The following is a 10,349-nucleotide window of genomic DNA, read 5'->3' on the forward strand; positions in this document are numbered from 1 at the left end:
TTGTTGTGAATGAATGTATGAATGAATGAATGAATGAGGCATTTATATAGCACTTTATTGTGTATTGCTGTGCACCAAAAGCGCTTTACAATCATATGAGGGGGTCTTTCCTCAACAGTGTGCAGCATCCACCTGGATGATGTGACGGCAGCCACAGGACAACGGCACCAGTGTGCTCACCACACACCAGCTACAGGTGGAGAGGAGAGAGAGATAGAGCCAATCCTGTGGATGGGGATTATTAGGAGGCCATGATAGACAAGGGCCAGTGGAGGGAATTAAGGCCAGAACACCAGGGATACACCCCTACTCTTTACGAGAAGTGCCATGGGATTTTTAATGACCACAGAGAGTCAGGACTTTGGTTTAATGTCTCATCCGAAGGACAGAGTTTTTTCTATTATAGTGTCCCCGTCACTATACTGGTGTGCTATGACCCACACAGAGCACAGGGTGAGCACCCCCTGCTGGTCTCACTAACACCAGGAGGTCTCCCATCCAGGTACTGACCAGTTCAACCCTGCTTAGCTTCAGTGGGAAACCAGTCTTGGGCTACAGGGTGATATGGCTGGCTGTTTTGGTCTTGCATTTTCTATGTTCACATTTCCCTTTCCCTTTGTATTCTGGTATTTCGTCTATTGTTTCATCTAATGCCTTTTTTACAGTGCAAAAATATACCCATTTTCTTTTGTCTACTTGAGTATTTTGTGTTCTGTGTTTTTATTTTCCAGTGACTTTTGGTTTATTCCAGCACATTTACATTTATGCATTTAGCAGACACTTTTATCCAAAGTGACTTACAAAGACAAGTTTTTGTTATGAAGTTCAGGCTGTTTCCGGTTTTCATTTTTCCCCCTGCTTTTTATTTCTGGGTTCTTTATGTTACTTTAGGTTACATATGTTCTTTATGTTAATTTATCACAATTTCCGTACACTCCATTTGTGTTCTTTACCACATCGTGCCTCATAGTTGTCTTTTAAAACAGTGATTGAGTATCTGATAAAAGTTTGAAAGTGGAAAAAATAATGGACAATAAAGTTTTCAATTAAATTGTCATTTAATGGACACAGAAGAACTCAGCACAAGTCAGTCATATGCTTGCTTGTAGGTGTTGTTTCTTGTCTTCATTATTCATCTTTAGTCTTGAAAATGAAAAGAAAAAATATAATAATTAATTTATTAAAAAAATAGATTTTATTGAAAATGTTTCATAGATCTTCTGTATAAAAACAAATTTTTCTCTACATAATCGTCATCTGTTGTTACCTTTCCAGCTTCACGGCTCTTGGCTCTCAGCTTGTTGACCTGGGACTCGGCGATGTCAGCGCGCTCATGAGACTCCTCCAGCTCATGCTGCACCTTCCTGTACCTGGACAGGTGAGTGTTGGCCTGCTCCTCCTGTTAGGATTACACAAGATATCCAACCCCTTTCAAAACATTGCACTAATGCCACTGAGTGTATTGAAAAGAAAATGTCAAAACGTCACACTCAAGACATTTGACATTAGACTTACAGCTTCTTCAGCTTGGCGTTTGTAGGCCTTCACTTTCAGCTGCAGCTTGTCTACCAGATCCTGCAGTCGAGTCACATTCTTCTTGTCTTCCTCGGTCTTTGGGTGTAATAATTGTTTATGGTCTTGGTTAAACTATGTATATCATCATGAAAAGTGTTAAATATCTAATTCTTGTGTAGGTTTACCTGGTAGGTGAGCTCCTTCACTCTCCTTTCATATTTGCGCACTCTTTTCACAGCGTCTGCACCACGTCTCTGTTCAGCTTCAACTTCAGCCTCCAACTCATGCACCTTCAGTAGATAGTTATTGTTATCACCTGTCAAATCTCTACCATGGCCAGTTCATCTAAAGGTTACTCACACTAGGCGATGTGAACCTTGCCCAAGCACCCCCAAAGTCTGGTTCGTTTGACTAGTGTGATCACTCTGTACCATATCCGATCACGGTACACTGAACCATGTCCTGGCCCGCTTGAAGAGGTGAGCCAGACCATGGTTCAGTTGGGTTCTGGCCCGGTACACATGTAGTGTGATCGCTAACTGCACCGGAGCATGAAACAGCTACTATTTGTGTGCGCACTACTACCATATTTTCTACAAAAAAACATTTATTACTACTTGAAAAGTAGAAATTTTCAGTTAATTTGAGTATTGAGTAATATAGGTTTATAACGGGTCTGGTTTTCCCCTTATTGATAAACATTGTTTATACTTTGTGAGTATAGCTGCAAATTCCTCCATAAATGTCACCTGGTATAATCACACTCTGGCTCGTTATAAGGCAACCATTCCTAGTATGAGTACACCCTAAGTCTGTATTTAGTCTGTAATTTACCCTGGACTCCAGTTTCTGGAGCTGTTTCTTTCCACCCTTCATGGCCAGACTCTCAGCCTCATCCAGACGGTGCTGCAGGTCTTTGACAGTCACCTCCATGTTCTTCTTCATCCTCTCCAGGTGAGCACTGGTGTCCTGCTCCTTCTTCAGCTCCTCAGCCATCATGGCAGCCTGAAATATAAGACAATGGAAATGAGCTAACCAATATAGATAGGATAAGCTTCCATGAATGTTCTCTTTGTTACCACATGCAGCTAAACAAAGTCAAATAACTGTTTAAATAAGAATAGCGTGACAGAATGCAAACACCCACATCAGTGATGGCCTTCTTGGCCTTGTCCTCTGCATTTCTGGCCTCCTGGACTGCATCATCCACCTCACCTTGAACCTGGATTAGATCAGTCTCAAGCTTCTTCTTGGTGTTAATAAGACTCGTATTCTGCAGGATTTAAGCAGGTAGTTTAGTGTATATTTAACTAAAACATTATCATGTAACCTGATTTTGCTCTTAGTATTTAATAATCTTTTGTACTTGTGAGTGCAGCAGTCCCACACGTTCGCTGGCATCCACCAGCTCCTGCTCCGCCACTTTGCGGCCTCTCTCTGTTTGCTCCAGTGCAGCTCTCAGCTCCTCAATCTCTGCTTGCATCAGGGTATTCCTGCGCTCCACCATGGCCACCTGCTCCTTCATGTCCTCCTGTCCTCTGACAGCTTCATCAAGGTGCAGTTGGGCATCCTGTGGCAATGTTCTTTCTTTGTTAGTGGCATGTCATGATTCAGTTAATTCATGTATCATATTCATATTATCAAACATTTAAACTCCTCATTCTACAGAGAGATACCTTGAGTTGTCCTTGGACGTTCCTGAGCTGTTTCTGGGCCTCAGCATCCTGGCGGTTGGCATGACTCAGCTGGACCTCCATCTCATTCAGATCTCCCTCCATCTTCTTTTTGACTCTCAGGGCATCGTTTCTGCTCCTGATCTCAGAATCCAGAGTGCTCTGCATGGAATCCATCACTCTTTGGCTGTTCCTCTTGATCTGTTCTATCTCCTCATCCTTCTCAGCCAGCTTCCTGTCAATCTCGCTCTTCACCTGGTTCAGCTCCAGCTGCACACGAAGAATCTTGGACTCTTCATGCTCCAGGGTGCTCTGCAAGGAAAAAAGTAAATAATTGACTTACATTTAAAACTTGTCAAAATGTACTATGTGCCTGCAGAGTAATGGCAGTACATTTGTGATTGTTTAAGAAGGAACTTATAACATTAATTTAATGTTTTGAACCACTACATATACATTGTTTTAATATTATTCAAAGCACTGGTGTGATGTTAGTATTGTAGCAAAGGAATGGCACCTCTGCTTCTTCTAGTGCAGTCTGGATCTCTGCTTTCTCGGACTCCACTATCTTCTTGGCTTTCTCTAACTCATGAATGCTCTTTCCAGTCTCTCCAAGCTGCTCAGAGAGGTCAGAAATCTCCTCTGAAAGTTTTTAAAAATCAGTTGTACATCATTTTCTGTTTTTAAATGCATCTCTGTTTTTTTAAATCCTTGCTGTAAAAATAAAATGCCATTTACGTTGCAGATTCTTGTTTTCCCTCTTCAGGGTCTCGAGGTGGTCAAGAGCTTCTTCATAGGAATTCTTCATTTTAAAAAGCTCAGTGCTGAGAGAACGAGCTTCTTTCTGAGCAGCTTCTAGTTCAGCCTGGCTTTCCTCATACTTCTGCTTCCACTCTGCTAGGACCTGAAGAAGAAATGTAGTCATTGTTGATTAGCCAAGTCCATGGTTCAATGTTTAGATTTGAAGATTATCCACATCTTTCTTACCTTATCAAAGTTTCTCTGCTTCTTGTCAAGGTTGGCAGCCAATGCATTTGCCCTCTCCCCATCAATCATGAGGTCCTCCACTTCACCCTGCAGCCTCTGTTTGGTCTTTTCCAGAGAGGCACACTTGGAGCTCACTGCCTCAATGGATTCCTCAGCATCCTGCAGACGCTGTGCCAGCTTTTTCCTGAAGAAAGTGGTATGAAATGATGAAAGCTTACTAATATTTGTGATATTAAATGTAGGGTACTGAAGACTTTTTTTCTTTGCTGTATTTACTTGGCTTCCTCAAGCTCTTCAGTGCGTTGGATGGCATCAGTCTCATATTTGGCTCTCCACTGGGCCACCTCACTGTTGGCCTTAGACATTCCACGCTGGAGTTCAGTTTTGGCCTCCTGCTCCTCCTCATACTGCTCTCTGAGCAAATCACAGTCATGGCGGGCAGACTGAACCGCATGGGCCAGAGCATTCTTGGCCTACAAGGCGGTACATTTGGGGATTTTAAACACTCTACCATCTACAAAATGGCTTGGATTTTCAAAAAAATAAATAAATAAATAAATAAACATAAATTGATTATCAAAACAAAATAATATGTGCAACTCTACCTTGACTTCTTCCTCAACATGTCTTTTGAGATCCTCAATTTGCTGAGTAAAAGCCTGTTTTCCTCTAGTTAACTGTGAAACAAGTGCTTCTTTCTCTTCAAGCTGACGGCTAAATTCACCTTAGAAACAGGTTACAGATATTAGCATGAAATATAACAACAGAATCTTTTTACTCAATTTTGTTTTTAGGTTTTTTACATGTGTAGCTTACTCTCTTACCATTTTCAGTCTGAAGTCTTGCTCGTTGTGCATTCATGTCGTTCAACTGGCGACTATTTTCATCACTTTTGGCCTTGATTTCACTCAGCTGGTCTTCAAGAGTGCGGCACATCTTCTCTAAATTACCCTAAAGAGATTAGAGATTATATGAATATGTTTGTAAAGATGATTTTGAACTTATTAATGATCATCTAGTATCATTACCTTTGCTTTAGCCACAGCCTCCATGTTGCTTGTCAAGTCATCAATCTCCATCTTGTATTCACTCTTCTCCTTCTCCAGCTTCTGCTTGACCCGCTGGAGGTTGTCGATCTGTTCTCCGAGTTCAGCCACAGTGTCTGCCTGCTTTTTTCGGAGAGATGCAGCTGTAGCTTCATGCTGCAAGGTAGACTCTTCCAGATCACGACGCATCTTCTGGAAGTCCGCTTCACGCTTCTTGTTCATCTCAATCTGAGCAGCAGTGGCACCACCAGCTTCCTCAAGCCTCTCGCTGATCTCTTCAAGTTCCCTGGAAAGATCAGCTCTCTGCTTCTCCACTTTGGCACGAGCAGATCGCTCTGCCTCAATTTCCTCTTCCAGCTCCTCGATACGGGCCTAAATGAAAAAAATACTTCTTTACTGATATTTGTAATGTGGATTTTTCAAGCTATGCATCCACTTCACCATTTCACATCAGAAAGATTAGAGCTAGTGTTACCTGAAGTTCTTTGATCTTCTTCTGAAGCTGTGCTCCCAAAGACTGTTCATCCTCAATCTTGCTGAGAAACTGACTTATCTCAAAGTCCTTCCTGTTTTTAAAGTATTGTTTTGTTAAATGTGCCAAATACTTATTTTGTGTAATTATTTAAAGTTCAAAATCTGATGGCCACTCACTTTTTGATCTTCTCATCTGATTGCTGTTTTTCATTCTCCAGGTCCATTATGGACTCCTGGGCCAGTTTCAGATCACCCTCAAGCTTCCTCTTGACCCTCTCAAGGTCCATACGGAGCTTCTTCTCTTGCTCCAATGAGCCCTCAAGCTATTGTTACACAAACTGGAGCATTAAAATCTGGTATAGTGCAATACATTTGATTTCTTATTGATTTGTGGTCTTATTCTTATGCCAAACATCTTACATCGTCCACTTGTTGCTCAAGCTTTGTCTTAGCTTTAGTCAGAGTGTTGACTTTGTCTTCCTCTGCCTGAAGGTCATCAAGAGTCTGCTGGTGTGCCTCTTGGAGGGCTTTCTTCTCTTTGGTCAGCTTAGCAATGCTCTCATCCTGACAGGCCATCTCCTCCGTCAGGTTTTTCACCTAAATGGAAACAATGATTACTGCTTTCATTATCAAGAGCCTGAATCACAATCTACAATATATACATATATAAAATACTGACTTTATTCTCTGTTGCATGTTTCTCCTTCTCCACTTTTGCCAAGGTTAGCTCCAGGTCATCAATGTCTTTCTTCAGCTCGGAGCATTCATCCTCCAGTTTCCTCTTCTTGGCAGTCAGTTCAGCATTGATTTCCTCCTCATCCTCCAGTCTTTCGTTTGTCTCTTTGAGTTTGCCCTCGAGCTGGATCTTGCTTTTGATCAGCCCTTCACATCTCTCCTCAGCATCACAGAGGTTTTCAGATTCCTGTTCATTGACATGGATATAGTTAATGACTTATGTTCATTGTGGTGGGATCTATATTGGGATAAATAAGAGCTGAAATACTCACAGAAGTTACTTGCTGTAGAAGATCATTTTTTCTCCTGAACAAGTGACACCATTTTATCCTCAAGCTCCTTCTTTTTAGCTAATGCCTTTGTTAAATCTTCTTTCATTTTCTCAAAGTTCTCCTTCATTGATGCCATTTCTTTTTCACTCTCTGCAGTCTTCAGAAGAGGCTTGATCTTGAAGTACACCTTCATCCATGGCCAATGTTTCACATTCATGAATGAGCGGATGTTGTATTGGATGGAATTGACTCCCTGTGTAAATTGTAATCAGTAAATAAGCCTTTATCACACTGTGCTACTAGACAGTTGTGTTCCAAACATAATTGTAAGTTGTACCTCCTCTCCATCATTTTGACAAACTCCTTCCTCATGACATATCCTCGGGCCAAAGCCTGAGTCATGGTTACCAGATTTACTAGTTTCTCATCTCTCATCTCCTCAAGAGCACCCAACAGACCAGCTTTGAAGAACACCTACAAGAACATTTGGAATATATTAGAGATGTATTGTTGAAGAAGCCAGTAAGTCCTTTTCAGCGTAGATGTGGCCTGGGATACACTATATGGCCCTAATACTAATTGAGTTCGGCTGTTCCAGTAATTTCATTCAGAAAAAATCTATTATGTTCTATACTATTGTATAGAATGACATTTGAGAGAATCCTGTCCTTTTTTTTTTGATGTAACAGTTTGAGGAGGCATGACAGTGTCCAGTACACAAAGTGGGGTCCATCTAGGAATTTTTTGTGTAATCTGGTGTGGAATAACTTGACTGGCACAAAGCCTAGACTTGAACGCCTTCCTTCCTAAGAATATTGCAGGACAATTGGAGGGACTGAATTCTCTACAATGTCATTGTATTGTAGCAGTCAAAACTGAGAAGGAAAGAGTTGAAATAGTTTTGTCCATGTGGTGTATTTGCTGAACAGCTCACCTTGGTGTGTCCAAATTTGTATTGGGTGTGGTCAACATCAATAGAGCCCAAGAGTTTCTCTGTAGCCTTTTTGTTGTCAATGAAATGTCCCTCAGGGATGACGCTAGCGTTTAATATTTTGTATCTAGAGGACATTTAGGGGAGAGTAGTATTCTTGTGAAATAAGGAAGTGAAGATTAGGTGATACATCATCTCCAAATAAGAAGGTGCAAAAAGATATCTTTACCTCTGCTTGAAGTCACCGTAGTGGATTCTGCTGGGGAAACCCTTCCTGCAGATTCTGATGCCCTCCAGCACACCATTACACCTGAGCTGGTGGATAACCAGGAAGTTCTCCATCAGACCTGGAATGCAAATGTTTTTAAGGTTCCAGATATTTTTTCTGTGATGTATTTGAGTCTTCAAGGATCAAGATTACCTGGAGTCTTGGATTCATTAGGAATCAAACAGCGCACAAAGTGAGGGTGAGTGCTCCTCAGGTTAGACATCAGCTTAGCCAAGTTCTCCTGTGGAAATATTTGTAATTAATCGAATCTGTAATGGTGAAAAAATTCACAAACTTCAATAAGAGAGAGAATCTGTTTACCCTAAAAAGTGCAGACACCGTCTGGAAGGAACCACCCTTCTTCTTGCCTGCTTTCTTTCCACCTCCCTCTGTTTTATATCAATGACAGAAGGGTTTTTGTTTTTTGTTTTGTTAATCTTGTGTTGCTTTCCATTAACCCCTTCAATAAATCTCTATTTACATCTTGTTGAATCTAACTGTTCTCTTGCATAGACATACTTCTTATTTTGAAACTCCAAAATCTGTGATCACATAGTTTGTTAGGTTCTGATGATCTCATTCTTTTTTTTAAGTTTTTGTATAAGAAGGTGTCTTGTACACAATTCAATCAAAAAGGAATTGAGGAAATGCAGATGTTTATACCTTCTGGCACAGCGACATACAGCAAGGCCAGCACTTTGAGTGCTGACTTTTGGTAAAGTTGCACAACAGAGTCGTTCAGTGGATCTTTGTTCTTTTCCAACCAGCCAGCAATGTTGTAGTCCACAGTGCCGGCGTAGTGCATCAGAGAGAAGTGGGCCTCTGGCTTCCCTTTGGCAGGCTTGGGCTTCTGGAAAGCTGCACTTTTTCCCAGATGCTGGTCATGCAGCTTGTTTTTGAAGCTTGTGTCTGTAGCCTTTGGGAACATGCACTCCTCTTCAAGGATGGAGAAGATGCCCATTGGCTGTTGAAGAAATATTCACACTGAAGCACAGGCACAGTGAGATTGTTATTTTAATTTACTGAATATCCTCTTACCTTCTCAATGAGCTCAATGCAGGCAGCCAAGTCCATGCCAAAGTCAATGAACGCCCATTCAGTTCCTTCTTTCTTGTACTCCTCTTGCTCCAGAACAAACATGGTGTGGTTGAAGAACTGTTGCAGTTTCTCATTTGTGAAGTTAATGCAAAGCTGCTCCAAGCTGTTGTACTGATAATAAAGAAGCAATTATTGCAACTGACTGTTACCTTTTATGTCTTGATTCTTTCAGAGACATTTATGACTGATGCTCACATCAAAGATCTCAAATCCAGCGATGTCCAGCACACCAATGTAGAACTCTCTAGGATTCGTTGTGTTCAACATCTCATTGATACGGACGACCATCCACAAGAACATTTTCTCATAGACAGACTTGCAGAGTGCAGAGACTGCATTGTTCACCTAAGAAATTCAAATTTCATTGTAGATTATGTTATTACCAATACTTCTCACAATGACTATGTCTGAGACATTTCTCACTGTATCATTTTATATTATATTGTTGACAATATTACTACCAATGACTCTTTCTATGACTTTTTTTGGTGCATCTCTGAGTTTGAGGTGTAGCTTTTACGGGTTTGGAATGACATGGGGGTAAGTGAATAATGACAAAATTTTCATTTTGGGGTGGAGTATCCCTTTAAATGTGTTGATGAAGTCATCACCTGTGGTACTGTCTGGCCTTTGGTCACCATCTCATTCCCGACCTTCACTCTGGGGTAACACAGAGCTTTCAGCATGTCAGCGGAGTTGATGCCCATGAGGTAGGCGATTTTATCAGCCGCTAAGGAAGCAGAGTTGTATGCATTATTGTTGATAATTAAGTGACTGTTTATATGTTCATTTGTGCTAAAATTTTATCTTACCCTCATTGCCGTCAGGTTCGGCCTGCTCCTCTCTCTGCTTCTGTTTGAACTTCATGCTCCCATGATGCATCACAGCACCTGTCAGCTTGTAGATGCTGATTTTCTCATCAGCAGTGAAGCCCAGAATGTCAATGGCAGTCTGTTTTTACACAGACCAAATAACTTCTATAAAAACAGTGTTAGTATCTCACGATATGTGATCCAATATTGCTTGCGCAGGGGTAATCCGAGTCCAAGGTCTGTCCCCGGTCGACATCGGATGATGTATTTAGTCCCTAGATTGAGACTCGATTGATTCACACCCTCAACTGTTGCCGGCATTGAAGATGTCGACGTTCGGGCCCTGGCGGATGTCTATGCTGCTTCATCGTGCCATGCCCCCCGCGAGGCGTTCTATCCTCGTCGGCATCCCCCCTCGCCTCCCGCGCGGGTGGCCCTGTTCCTTTTTCCCCCCCTCTCCCTTCTTTTTTCCATGTGCCCTCACTCCCCCCCCCCCCCCCCCCCTTGTGCCCCTTCCTTTTTTCTTTGTGTCTTCCCT

The 10,349-nt window shown here is 41.7% G+C and overlaps 1 pseudogene across 1 annotated transcript; it reads right to left on the reverse strand.

The window, feature by feature from the left end:
• Positions 1–1,039: 1,039 nt before the first annotated feature.
• Positions 1,040–9,950, reverse strand: LOC109048406 (annotated as a pseudogene). Its single transcript, XR_006153039.1, is given in 30 exon segments — positions 1,040–1,143; positions 1,268–1,399; positions 1,516–1,611; positions 1,701–1,805; positions 2,350–2,520; positions 2,663–2,788; positions 2,882–3,085; positions 3,192–3,500; positions 3,706–3,830; positions 3,927–4,092; positions 4,176–4,359; positions 4,452–4,648; positions 4,781–4,899; positions 5,000–5,126; positions 5,204–5,593; positions 5,697–5,787; positions 5,873–6,018; positions 6,116–6,292; positions 6,375–6,617; positions 6,703–6,951; positions 7,023–7,176; positions 7,637–7,760; positions 7,863–7,980; positions 8,055–8,142; positions 8,223–8,290; positions 8,565–8,865; positions 8,940–9,110; positions 9,195–9,344; positions 9,611–9,729; positions 9,812–9,950. The product of XR_006153039.1 is annotated as a myosin heavy chain, fast skeletal muscle-like (transcript).
• Between the last annotated feature and the right edge of the window lie 399 nt (positions 9,951–10,349).

Source organism: Cyprinus carpio, chromosome A21, assembly GCF_018340385.1.
Source record: "Cyprinus carpio isolate SPL01 chromosome A21, ASM1834038v1, whole genome shotgun sequence".
Taxonomy (NCBI): Eukaryota; Metazoa; Chordata; class Actinopteri; order Cypriniformes; family Cyprinidae; genus Cyprinus; species Cyprinus carpio.